At 34.8% G+C, this 13849-nt stretch overlaps 1 protein-coding gene across 5 annotated transcripts in view; it reads left to right on the top strand.

The window, feature by feature from the left end:
* Positions 1-13849, top strand: part of LOC131685134 (zinc transporter ZIP3) — a 29911-nt gene that overhangs the window by 14318 nt on the left and 1744 nt on the right. The window contains exon 1 of one of the 5 annotated variants that reach the window (XM_058968599.1): positions 2441-2561. The exons of 2 other annotated variants lie outside the window; for them this stretch is intronic. The gene's annotated coding sequence lies outside the window, so the exon portion shown is untranslated. Of the gene's footprint in view, positions 1-2440; positions 2562-3127; positions 3453-11530; positions 13773-13849 lie in introns of those variants that run through there. 2 more of the 5 variants (XM_058968603.1, XM_058968601.1) reach the window with 2 other exon arrangements.

The following is a 13849-nucleotide window of genomic DNA, read 5'->3' as shown; positions in this document are numbered from 1 at the left end:
TTCATCTTTTCGACAATGTGGTTCATGATCAAACTGTCACCCCTGGTAACAACATTATTTGTCATAGTTGGGTAGATCACTACAAGAATTCTTGCGAATATGCTATTTATATTGGAAATACATCTTTATTTACATATTCATAGTTTTTTGATACTTTTTTAATTACTCTGAGCTTTCGGCACTCTACATTTTTCCTTGGAACCAGTTATGCTGATGCTTTTGTTCCTAAACCGCTCATATCAGTCGTGATTTGACCGGTGAGCTCGCAGTTATTGAAGATGCTGGTCCCTTCTTTAAATCATGGAAGAATTAGTTCAATTTTTATATAAATAGCTTCACTCGCGTCTTTTGATTTGGGGCGGATATGCTATGCGCACTTTTACCCCACTGTCAGTTTTTTAACTTATTCAATTGTTACGAAAATTACTGAATTTTTTTCATCAAATCAAATATATCTCGCCACGAACCATATGTTGAAGATTTTTAGGGTACTGTAGTTTTATAGATCCTGATTTATTCAAACAGCCAATTTATGATTCCCAAAATTCAAAAAATAATATCAAATCAGCGAAAAATAGTCCTTCCCCCTTAATTTCAAGCCACTATATTCAAACCTTTCATGCTTATATGTGCAATTAGTTGACTTAATGATACACTAAATCCATACAGAGTTGGAAGGTTCTAGCGCTTGTGCGCTTCTAAAAGTCCTATGCGCACTTTTGCCCCACGCGCACTTTTACCCCACCTTACTCTACATAATTTATCAAAAAAAAATCGAAAAATTTAAAAAACCAAATTTTAATGTGATGCTGAAAAGTTTGCTCCGCGATGCAACTGGACGCACATAATCATTAATAAAATTTTCGTGAGTTAATAATAAGAATTATTTTACATCTCCAGTGTTGTTATTCCTCAAAAGACAAACTCACAATATCATTTTACCGTATAAAAGTGACCCTATATACGAGATGTAGAGATATGTAGAGCATCTCTCCTGAAATTACCCTAACTAGAAATCCAATAAAAACTTAGGAGAAGTAGGTGGAACGTATTCATCCCACTGCGACGCAAAGGGTTAATGGTAGCAAATAGGGACCATTCATAAATTACGCAACGCTAAAAATGCTCAAAATTGACTCCTCCCGTGCAGCAATTTTTCGCAAATTTATCCATCCCGTTCCCTATTACGTAACAAATCCATTAAAAAAATTGTTTTTCTTCAGTAAAGACATGTTACGTAAAGTTCAAGCTTACTCCTCCTCCCCCATATGTCACAATTTGTCGTCCCCCCTAAAAGCGTTACGTAATTTCTTAATGGTTCCGTACAAGTTATTACAATTACAACATATTTGAATTTGATGGCCGCAAGGAGCGCAAAACTGACACTACACCAAGAGCGCTTTCAGCACCTCTAGGGTAGCACCAATATTGATCAAAACGGATTTCTTCGTGTTTTTTGATCTTAGAGAAAGACTGTTTTGGAACCCTATATGTACTAGAAAAAAAGCACGAAAGGGTTAAAATTAGTCACTGTTCTGAAATAACTCACGTTATTATGTTTATGTACCGGCTGACACGATTGTGCATTAAAATTAAAAATATGCACAATGTGCGGCGGAAATTATAGTGATTCTTTTCCGTGTATGACCATTTCTCTCAAACTCTCTGATTCATCGTGGCAGAACAGTAATGTTTTCATTTAAAAAGTTCGGTAGGTTATCGCAGCTTACTTCTTAGTGTGGGATCTGCTAGAAATATCTGATTGTTTCCAACGGCGCTTCCTTTTGTAGGGTATCTTAGTGGAATTCTGAGATATTCAATTTCACTATTATTTTATGCGACAATTTCGTGCAACTTTTTTGGTCTGTCTGCTCTGTTGGGTTCTTTACTGACACAGTTAACCTCACTTCACTTTGCTTGACAGTTCGCTTGTACTGTTTACAAGGAAAAATATGTGGACGACTAGAGGCGCTTGAAGCAAATTCGTAAAGAATTTTTCTAAGTCCATGTAAACAGTACAAGCGAACTGTCATTTGTGACGTCACCGTAAAGCATCCAGTTCTTTTTAAAAAAGCTTTAGTGAACCTTGCATGTTCAATATTTTTATATACTTTTTATGCACAAGAAACTTATTTTTATATAATTTTTATATACTAGAAACTATTTACAAAAGTATTGGACAAGTTGTAATAGAAAAAAGTTGGATTGGCGATGTGCCTTTCAAATGGGATTGACGTATTAAAGCAGTATCGTCAATACTGTATATTGACGAAAGTATTGAACGTCTAATGGCCACTTTTAGCTTTGAAGCGGACCCTACACGAGATCATATTGCTAATAAAAACAATCAATATTTATCACTATTGGTTTGTTGCAAGAATTTCTGTTCATTTGTTGTTCAGAGTTAGAAAATGAACTCTCAAGCACGGTTGAAACAACATAAAACTCACCCAGCGATTCAGTGCAAATATTGCTGTGTGCCACAGCACTCATGTTCAGTTCATTCTCAGCCGTCGGATCGGATCGGATCGCAGAAAACAATAATAACATACGATTTCGAGGTGAGTCAGAAAAAAAGTAAAACTCAAATAGAAATTGTAATGCAAGGGACGTTTGCTTACAACCTTCAACCAGAACATTGTGTATTTCGGAAAGCCACGCTAAATGTGAACGGTTAGACCTGTAGCACTCTGTGGCCTACATTCGCGTTGTTGAGTAATCATGCAGTTGTTCGGTGGAAGATGCAATAGTGTTCAGAAGAGTGTCTTATTATTATTCAGACAGATGAGCTGGTAGATGTAGGAATTGAGTGTAAATACAAGGTTTTAGGCAAGGTTCAAAGTTGATTTTCGTCTTTCTAACTAGAGACAAACTGACTCACAATTAGTACCAAACTTAATCGCTGTCAAATTGGTTAGCAACCTGTTTCGATACTAGGTTCATAGCAATTGAATTGAAAATCGGTTTGAGTTCTCTAATCAAATATATATCTAATCACAGCTGTTTCGCCCGAACCACTCTCAGTTCCATACAAAACCTTTGAAGGATTCCGAATCTGCGCCTTCAAATTGTGTATGTCAAATTTGATCAACAAGTGTAATATTTTTCTTTGAAATCTTCCAAGCCACGTTTAAAGGTGAAACTTACATAATCTGAAACGCATTTTGCTATGTAATTTGAACTTGTATAGCTCATAGGCAAGATATGTGATTCTATATCTATAGTGTTGTGACGAACGTGACCATGAAAACAAAACGTTGATAATAAACGGGCTTCACCGAGAAGATGCCTCAAGTTGACTCATTCATTCGGTGAAAATATGCCATTTTTCGTATAGACTTATCCAACTGCATTGATATTGTGCCGTTTTGACGTTTGAATTGGGAGGAAAACATCGTTTCCAAAGCGAATTGGGAGGAAAACAAACCGCTTCTGGGCATAAGGGGACCGAGGTAGTATAAAAATGTGAGATCTCAGTGTGTGTATTTTAAACGTCAGTTATCTCATTTGAGTATAAGTTGCAGAAAGGACAGGTGACACATCTGTCATTTTCGAGCGCGTTCATTTTTCTGCCTGCATAATAATATCCAGCTGCGTTGGTATTGTGCCGTTTTGAAGTTGGAATTAGGAAACAAATCGTTTACACGGCGAATAAGGAGATAAACAAACCGCTTCTGGGCTTAAGGGGAAAGCGGTAGCGTAAAAATGCGAGATCTCGGTGTGCGTATTTTAAACTTCAGATATCTTTATGGTGTCTGGGCTGGCGAAGCTTTAACGTCAACATCACTGATCAATCCTAAAGTTGTTTTACCATCTATGATGTCAAATAAAAACAAATCTGAAAATCAGCGTGAAATTTTCGAAAAATCTGGAAAATCGTAATATTTTCAAATATCTGTGATAATCTATGAAATAATATAAAAAATAAGTAATCAGTGAAAATGAATTCGGGACCAAGAATTGTTAAATACATCTGTGACATTACAGAAAAATCTATGAATGTGGCAACCTTGCTTGTGAGCTAAGTGCGACAGGTTTCAGCATTATTTGTTTTTACTTCGCATCTTCCTGTTCCATCGAGTAGAACCTCACTCATACAAAGTGCAATATGGATACCTCTCTTTTTCGTGGATTGGATGAGGGTTCATTCGCTGCATCTGTAGTAGGAATGAATTCACCGGTTATAGACCGTATTTTGTTTAAGGGTGGCAAGAAAACTTCTGTACAGGGTGTTTGGTTTTGGTTTGATATGGTTTTTATTGATAATGTGCTAATCATTCTACGCGTATGAGCACTTCCTAATCATTATTATTATTTGTTATTAAATTTTTCCTGGCATTAAACTGTTTAAAAGTACTATCAAAGCTTCGAGTTTGTTTCTTCAGTGTGTAGCAGTAGACTAGCCGCACATATAAACTTTTATAGGGCATAGTAATTCAGGCTCGCGCGCAGAAAAATTTCGCAATTTCGTATAAAAGAAAGGTATAGTAACCCTCAAATTTTGGAGATTTTCCAAAGGCCTAGAGTGCCGAGTTTTGTGTACCAATCGACTCAATTCAATAAATTGGGTCCGTCTAATATCGAAAAGAAATCTTCAAAGGACACCACTGCCTGCTGGCTCGTGGTAATGTCGGATCCTGACTGCATTGGTTTACCCACTAAACCAAAACCTCTTTTCCTGTCAGTTCTCAGTGACAGCAACTATGTTCATACACGCTGGGCACAACGGTTATGCAGGTAGGTCAGTGGTGGTCTCAGATTGTAAAGCTTGTTTTAGCCTGAAAGCAGCTACCTGAACCAGTACACAAACAACAAAAACTCAAGTGACCTCATTTTTGGTTTTGATTAGTTTTTCTTAAAAAAACTTTTAAAAAAATGGAATGATTTTGATTGACATTTTGTTTCGATGCATATATATATATATATATATATATATATATATATATATATATATATATATATATATATATATATATATATATATATATATATATATATATATATATATATATATATATATATATATATATATATATATATATATATATATATATATATATATATATATATATATATATATATATATATATATATATATATATATATATATATATATATATATATATATATATATATATATATATATATATATATATATATATATATATATATATATATATATATATATATATATATATATATATATATATATATATATATACAGGGTGTTTGGTTTATGGTGAATCTCTCGGGGGGTTATAGACTGTCATATTTGGAGAAAAAAATTGTTCCTCATAAACCATCAAATTTCAACAGTTACAAAGTTATTGAACTTTGTGTGTTAAAAACTTATTTGTCTTAAAATACCTCTAACTCAAAAAGTATACTTTGTATTTCAAATATTTTAGGTCCACTGGGAAGGTGAGAAAATTTCGCATTGAGTGATGTCATCACATGTTTCAGCTAATGAGTTTAAGTAGCCTTTTCAAAGTAATTTATTGAAAATTAAAAATTTTTAATCGATTTTTCGTTCATTTCTTGAAAATCCTAATAGTTAACCTCATCATTTTAATAATCCAGATTGTTAGTCTTAAAGAGCTGCATAATTCGTTCTTTGACATGATACACTTACCTTTTCTTATTTTCATGAGTTTGGGTTATTTAACTTGGATATTTTTATCTCATTTTCACTAATACCAGCTCTAATTGAAAAAGAATTGCACTTATTGTATTATTTTTCTTTTTATTCGAAAGCCAGGAAAATTTTACAGAGAAAAATGTAATAATACCTTTCAGTTAAGTGAATTTAGTATTCTTTTAAAAGTAAATTAGTTTAAAGTTAGTGCTATTATTAGCATTTTCGTTAATTTTCTTAAAATTGTAAATAATAAACATCACCATTATTATCATGAAAATAATGCATTACAGCAAGTTCTACAGTTCTTTCTTTGATTCCATCCAATTATCTCTTTTGGTTTCGACGCAAAATCGTTTTTATCATATCGTTTCATATGCAAAAATAATGATTTCGAACCCACTACATTTGCGGAGAGGACATGCTGTGTTAACTATTAAATAGCAGCAAAATGAAAAGAGATATAGACAAAGTGTCAAATAAAAAGTTATAGATAACATTAAGGGGCATCAAATGAACAAGAGTAACGATAAATTTTGTTGATTAATAATTAGAATAATTAAAAAACTCCAAAAAACACAAATTTTTAGATATTTCGTTAGTAAAAAATCATTTAGTACACTTAACTAAAAGATATTTGTACATACACTGATAGGACATTTTCTCAGCTTTCCAATGAAATCTTGTAAATAACGATATAAAGCATATTTTTTAGATTAGAGTCTTTTAAGCACTTGCAAGTCGGTTACAGGAAAAGTATAGTAATAAAATTACAAAGAAATGAGAAGAGATAGGAATATGACGTCCAAGAACGAATTATGAATCGTCCTAAAACCCAACTTTTGGATAATGGATATTGCTATAATCATACTTCATTATTTCGAGAAAATTAGCAAAAACCTCAAAAACACTAACTTTTAATTACTTTACAGCTAAAAGGTAATTAAAACTAATTAACTAAAAGATATGAGAACATCATTCAACAGGAAATTTTCTCACCTTTCGAATGGAACTAAAACATTTAAAATACAAAGTATACTTTTAAAGTTAGAGGTATTTTAAGACAAATAAGTTTTTTACACAAAAAATTCAATAACTCTGTAACGGTTGAGATTTGAGGGTATGTGTAGAACAATTTTTTTCTCCAAATTTGACAATCTATCACCCCTCGAGAGATTCTTAACCATGAACCAAACACCCTGTATACTACTGAAGATTGAAAATATTGTTGAAAATTGTCAAAATCATTCTATTTCGGATTTAAGTGATTATATCGTAAAATTTCAATTAGTAACAAATTTTGTAATATGCAACACCATAATTATTTTTCATCTTTTGAGATGCCAAGTAGAAAAGAAACTAAAACTTGTCAAAAAATTAACATCAATTACCAACAATCCTTAAATATCTTTGGCCATTTCGTCTCTTTTAAGACTGCAGTTCATAAAAAGATAACATTAAGAGAAACACAACTTAATCTTATATTTGCGTGTGAATCACTGGCCTACGGAGTTTCTCAACAACTTAATTCCTTATCTTCATCCGTCGGTCGTTGACACAAAACGTTTGAAATTTCCTATGTTGCATTTTACGAGGAACTAGTTTAATTCAACAATGAGATCAGTTGAATTGCAGTCGTTTGTGTCTTGGCTGAAACGGAGTGTAACGGCATTTGCGATTGAATCCGGACTGAAACAAACGTTACAAGCTGAGACAAGCGTTTCAAGCATTAACTCAGGTAAGCCTTTCAAGTTTTGTGATAGGCTGAAACGTTTGCGTCTAGACTGAGACTGACAGCATCAAAACAGCAGCGCTGGATTATTATTTTCAACTAAAACTTAATTCGCCAATATTAGACGAAATCAAAAAAATTAACTAATTTTTTGGTTGAAATTGCGATGAACCGGTTTTCCGTGCAGCAGATTCACGTTGTTTCTTGGGTCAAATTGATTAATTGTATAAAGAATAACGTCGATAATAAGCTCAAAAAATCTGTTTTTATCTACCTAGTGGTGCAATTGAGCCTTCCTCATGCATCGAAACTATGATGCCATGGATTGTTGCAATATAAATTTATCAATATCTTACCGCAGAGATCAGACATACATGATCGAACAAATATATTAATAAAACGTGTGTAACTATTTGAATTAATATACGATAAAACGCTAGCGCCGCCACACCAACTTATCCCAACTATACGTTAAATCCATGCCGGAACCGGTTTAAAATCGCGAATGGATTCAGTATGGAATCTTGCTCATAGAAAACAACCGATTCCGAATCAATCGGTTGATGCATTTGAGCTGGAATTGATACTGAATCCACTCAGAAGTCCGAACCGGTTCCGGAGTGGTTTGACTGGGTAGAGGTATCACCGCTGTCAATTCAGTCTGACTGAGCCACTAAAAACATGACGACAGTAGCGCACCTGGTGAAGATATCCCAACTGCCTTCGAAACCGTTAGGGATTTTTACACAAGTTGAATGATGAAGATGGACGTGTGTTCTCTGTGATCTTACTTTGTTATCACTGAGCATCTACCGTATGCATCAAATGCTTTGCTATCTCCACGAAATTATAATTTCTTACTATTATTAGTCATTTTGAAGGAATCAACTCATTCCATAAGCGTAGAAGGTACAGAGTGCGTTACATGCTGTTGAATTGAGTATGATGAAATATACTTGATGCAAAAATGTCTTAATAAGGACGCGAGCAAAATTAATATTTTAATCTAATTGAGTAAATAGTGTACTGCGTATCGTAGGTTTTAACTAACCGAACCGGTGGTACAATGTCGATTCATATTTATAAGCACCCGGTTGTTAAGCAACCCTGAGATTACGAACTTTTGTACTAGAATGTATAAACCTACATAACATGAAAGTTTCAAACTGACAATTCAGATTTATTGTTTAGTGTTGAGCTTATGGGTTCAAACTCTATAGGAACGCAGTCAAAATCTAGATTGTGTAGGGTAATTCACCAAATATTAACTCTGCTAAAAACAGCAAAATTAGAGATTTAATGTAACATATAATATCAGCGAATTTATACGTGAGAGTTGTGATTATAAACTAACAAATTTGATCATGTCCGTCAACATCGTCATTGTAGTACTAAAGGATAAAGCTCCAGAGAATTTGTATGTGTAACCGCACTCCCTAACTCATAACTCCGGAACCAGAATTCCGATTCAAATGAAATTCGACAGCAGTTCGTAAGGATACTATAGCTTCAATTTAAGTTTGTGGAAATCGAGTCAGCCATCGCGGAGAAAGAGATGTGTTTTTAATTCAAAGATTTTGACACTTCCTCGAAGCTTCCGACTTCATCGTGCACACATACTGACATTTTCCGATCTCGACAAACTGAGTCGAATGGTATAAGAAACTCGGCCCGCCGAGTCTCGGTTAAAAATAAGAATCCCGAGTCGTTGCATAATCTTTTTATATGAGCAAGGCAGACATGGTGCAAAATGAATCCAATTCAATCCTAAAAGGAGTAGCAAAAAAATAGGGATTACATCAAAACTCGGCGTTTCATGCATTTGAAAGACATTTGTAATGTAAACTTTGTATCCGATATCGGAAATTCGCCCCCCCCCCATTGAACAAAATTGTTCCGGCTTATATAAGAATTTCATATGTGACCGGACGATTCAATCTATGTTTACGGAATCATCTCCGAAAAACTGAGTTTGTTAACACTTTGATGCCCAACTTTTTTCTAGTACATGTAGGGTCTCAAAACTATTTTTCCTTAAAAATTGTGGGATCAAGAAACACGAAAACCCTTTTTTTTATAAAGTTAGGTGCTTTCTTTGCAGTGCTTGAAGCTGCTCCATTTTTATCTTCTAATGCTCAATGCAATTCTTCTAGAATATTTACAATAGTCCAATTGTGTGGAAAACGTAGCCAAAGACAGTCTAAATTGATAAGTTTTATCAGTTTTCAAAAATATTGCAGCATAACGAAGATATATGAAAAATTCATTTTCCGACATCAACATAAACTGTCTCTGGCAGCACTGCTACATCGGAATCCAATCAGACTAATTTCAATAACTTCAGTTCTAGAGCTGATCTTTGCAACTGTTAATACTCAAATGAACGGCAATAGTCACATTTATTAGCCTTACTTGTTTTTGTGAAGAACTTTTGCCTCAAACAAAAGTTATAGCTGTTTCAGAACGTTGATGTCCACAAACAAGATGGGCATGAATGGGTTAATTGTGAAAGATGGCTTTCCCAGAACTGCCGTAATCTTTTATGGTAGTCAATGTCGGAAGACTTTGAGACTTCAGTAGAGGAGGGGGGTAGTGTTGATTGAGGGTGCAATCAACCGCATTTTGTATATTTCATTTGAGACTTACTTTGTGAAATTCCGGTTCTCTAAAACAGCGTGACGAATGAATAAAAATTTAAAGTCACGTTAATAAAAATAAAAAAAAAGGTTCTCTAAAACAATATGGATATTTTTAGATAGCCCTAACAATATGGGTATTTTTGGAATCGGCTTGACGAGAAGATGATGGTAATGGAGCGAAATTTTCATTAACATTAACAGTATTTTTCAAATAAGCTTGACGAGTAGATGATGAAAATCGATGAGTGACGTCGCGAGAATTTAGCCCGGAAGTCGTCAACTTGGATTATGAAATGGTTTCCGACGTCGTTTTTCGTCATGTACTCATCAACCGCATTTCGAAATAACTTGTAGAGGATTTATCATCGAAAGTCGACATCTTGGTTTTCAACATGACTTCCGCCATAATTTCCTTCGTCTACTTATCAATCCCGTTCTAAAAATGCCCACATTTTTTACCTTATAGGAAAGCCGCCAAAAATACTCACATTATTGAGGTTATAGTGAATTTATCTAAACCAAAGGTCGCCACTTTGGATTATAAAATGGCTTCAGACATCGATTTCCGTCATCTACTCTTAAACCCCATTTCGAAAATACCCTTATAGCTGAGGCTATAGAAAATTTATCGGAAGTCGCCATCCTGGATTTCAAAATGACTTCAGACGTCGATTTCCGCCATGTAAGGGAACTGGTGGCATGTTCGACACATTAAGGTTCAAGTTACCTTTTTTGAGCATGTGTTAGAATTGAACGATGGGTAGTATGGGTAGGAAAAATTGCGTTCAGCTTAACCACAGCCAATTTTTCAACAGCACCATTCAGCTAAGCCGATGGTTTTTCTAGCAGGTATTTTGCATGAATTGAATCGTGATGATCTAATAAATCGACTGATATTATTCTTTTAGAGCTTTGAAAAGGTTTAAATGGATAATCTGGTGGCAAAGCTGAACACAATTTTCCTACCCATACTACCCAGCGTTCAATTCTAACACATGCTCAAAAAGGTAACTTGAGCCTTAAGCGCAATCATTTTTCTAAAATACAACAATGCTCCAAAAATTGTATATGGGTCATTCCACGCGAAGTGATCAAAAAGGATGCAAGCTTGAAATCGACATTCACGGATTTGAACCAAATTTGGAAGAATTGTTCATTTAGGGCAAATATATAAAAATCCAAATTTTTGTGTCAATAAAACCACCCCTCGGGTCATGGGAGCACACCCCCCCTTTTTGACAAATTACGAAAACTTCTGATTTTCGTTTGATCATATCTCCGGTTCTATTTAATCTAGAATCAAACCACAAGATTGTTTTTGAAGAAAATTATTCAAGTATTCTAGAAAAAAATATTAATTTTTGGCGGCAGTGCTGCCAACTATGCAATTTTTTCAGTAAAATATTAAAAGTTAATTTTTCTCTCAATACATATATTTTAATTTTGAAAATTTTATTGCCATCGTGTTCCTGAGACATTTTTACATAAAAAACACATATAATCTATACATAATTTAAGCGGTTCCTGAGACACACTGTTTTGAAGGGAAAAAATCGCAATTTCCCATATCGATAAATCGATTTTTATTGGCCAAAATTGAGAAAATCTTCAACCGGTCATGAAAATCAACCCTAATCTGCTAGAAGCAAACCAAAAATGTAAACGTCTGGTAGATTTAATCTCTCGAATTGGTGAACTTCCGTCTTCTCACCCACTACTGAACGGTCATCTCACTCCGGCATTTCCAGTAGAACGATCTGTTAGACAGTGAGATCCGGTCAGTATGCACCTCTTTGTCCTTTTCCTTCATCCGCTTGTAAGTAAGCTTGAAAGTGTTTGTGGACAAGACCTCGTCGTTGCGTATGCTGATGATATAAGTATCCTGGTCACATGCTTCACTAAAATTGAGTCTGTGAAAGACATCTTCTCATGCTTTGAGCGAGTCTCTGGTTCACGGCTAAATTTGAGGAAAACGACATCTATTAACGTTGGACTCATTGACGGCGATCTCATGAACCTCTCTTGGATACACACGGCAGAACAAATCAAGATTTTGGGAGTTGTGTTTAGCAATTCGATTCGTATCACGGCAAGAATTAATTGGGAGGAAATAGTACAAAAGTTTTCGAGACAAGTGTGACTCTATTCAACAAGATTGTTAACATTACACCAAAAGATAATTCTTTTAAACACATACATGACGTCAAAGATATGGTACGTCTCGTCAATCCTCTCTCCGTACTGCACACACACTACTAAAATAACAGCAACGTTGGGTAAATTCCTTTGGCTGGGTGTTCCAACTCGCATTCCTATATAACAACTTGCACGAAAGCGTGAACAAGGAGGATTAAAGCTCCACATTCCTGCGCTTAAATGCAAAGCTCTTTTGCTAAATCGACACATTCAAGAGCTTGAATATACTCCATTCTACAAATTATTCATGATACACAAATAAGAAATATTATTCCTTCTGAGCTCCTTTGCTTGAAATACGTTAGACAATGTTTCACCGATCTGCCTGTCCATTTGCAACAAGATCCATCGGCCGGGGCATTCATCAGCAATACACAACAATGACAGAAGTACCAAAATTGGAGAGGAATAACCCTGCAGTGAACTGGACGCGTGCGTGGGAAAACATTGCTACTAACTATCTGACGTCTGCACAAAAAATTACATCTTCGTGAACGAGAAAACCGAACATAGGCTTCTATTGTTCACAATAAGGCGTGCAGACACAGAGGAGTGTGTCCATTGTAACAAAGTCGTTGAAACACTTAAACACAAATTCTGTGAATGCCCACGGGTAGTAAAGGCCTGGAATCTTCTGCAGCATAACATATCAACGATCATTCCCGGAAGACCTGCAGAGCCCTACTATGCAGAACATAGGATCTCTTAAAAGAGCAAAAATCCTAAAATTATTTTGCAGTTATTTGAATTATATTAAACAAAATAATGTTATAGGTTTAGCCGCTCTTGAAATTGAATTTCGTTGTACTTAGTTTTTAATTTTCCACAAAATTTTCATGCAAGCTTGACCAAATAAAATAAAAAAATCAACCGAGCAGACGAAAACGTCGAAAATCACACTTTTCAACCCGTAACTCCGGAACCAGAGCTCTGATTGGGAGCCCATAGGCGCGATAGATCGTTCACTTAAAACTAAGTTTAGCCAAATCGGTTCAATCATCTCTGAGAAAAGCATTTGACATTGTTTGACACATACTGAGTTGAATGGTATAAGGCACTCAGCCCTGGTTTCCGATTTTCAGAGTGATTGCGTAAAATTTGCCATATAAAAAAGGCTAAACATTTATTGTTCCAAATCTCCACCGTAGGAGTATGGATTTCCACAATCTAATTTGCATCTACGCTAGACAAGTATTTTTGAAGCGTTCTAGTAATATAAACTGAAAGAATAAATAAGAACCTAATATAAATTGGATTTGTTAAATTATCATATTTGGAGCTATTATATCAAACTAATTTCGTTATGATTGGTAACATGATGAATTATGCACACGCACACAAAGATATTGTTCCAATTTGTCGAAGCGAAACGATTGACGCAGAAGGCTCGGCCTTCAGTACCTCGCATAAGAATTTGAATGTTTAAGCGACTTCTGTACCATCATAGGATTAAAAACTCTGTATGAGCAGAGACCAACGCAAACCAAATATCTATCCAAAAATGCTATTATTATACCACGTGTTCTCCAATCGGTAACCGACAGACTGCAACGCTAAAACAACTCGAAAGGTTGTATGAAACTGATTGCAAAATCTAACAATTTGTAAAGGGTCAAACAGAATGTTTCATCACCGACGCAGCCTCAA

The sequence above is a fragment of the Topomyia yanbarensis genome, chromosome 2 (genome assembly GCF_030247195.1).
Source record: "Topomyia yanbarensis strain Yona2022 chromosome 2, ASM3024719v1, whole genome shotgun sequence".
Classification (NCBI taxonomy): Eukaryota; Metazoa; Arthropoda; class Insecta; order Diptera; family Culicidae; genus Topomyia; species Topomyia yanbarensis.
The sequence above is the reverse complement of the archived record's forward strand: the minus strand, read 5'-3'. Positions and strand labels throughout refer to the sequence as shown.